General features: G+C 47.5%; 1 protein-coding gene across 1 annotated transcript in view; it reads left to right on the top strand.

Moving 5' to 3' along the window:
- The window catches only part of LOC119591467 (elongation of very long chain fatty acids protein 7-like), a gene marked incomplete in the record, with an annotated part of 24,106 nt that overhangs the window by 16,295 nt on the left and 7,476 nt on the right, over nt 1-335 (top strand).

Genomic DNA, 335 nt, shown 5'->3' with positions numbered 1-335 from the left:
GTCCTTCTCTTCCCTCCCTGCTCTCTCCCTTCTCTCCCTCTCATCTCTCTCATCTTGGGTCCTGATGATAGTTTCTTCGATAAAGAACAAATTCGTATACATGACACACGCGACTGTGTACAGTGCATGGTAGTAGATGGCACAGCTCGAGCAACTGAGGGAAGGGACACAGGTAATAATACGGGAGTGGAAGGTGAAAAGGGGTAAATTCTGGTGAGGAGAGAATTTTAATGGGCGGACTGGGCCGGTTAGGGAGAGGATAAAGGGATCGGGGGGATATGGTCTGCCTATAAAGAAAGGTTTAGTGGAGGAAATGCTATTTTCTGTCATTATGG

Source organism: Penaeus monodon, chromosome 28, assembly GCF_015228065.2.
Source record: "Penaeus monodon isolate SGIC_2016 chromosome 28, NSTDA_Pmon_1, whole genome shotgun sequence".
NCBI classification, from domain to species: Eukaryota; Metazoa; Arthropoda; class Malacostraca; order Decapoda; family Penaeidae; genus Penaeus; species Penaeus monodon.
This window is presented reverse-complemented; position numbering and strand designations above follow the sequence as displayed.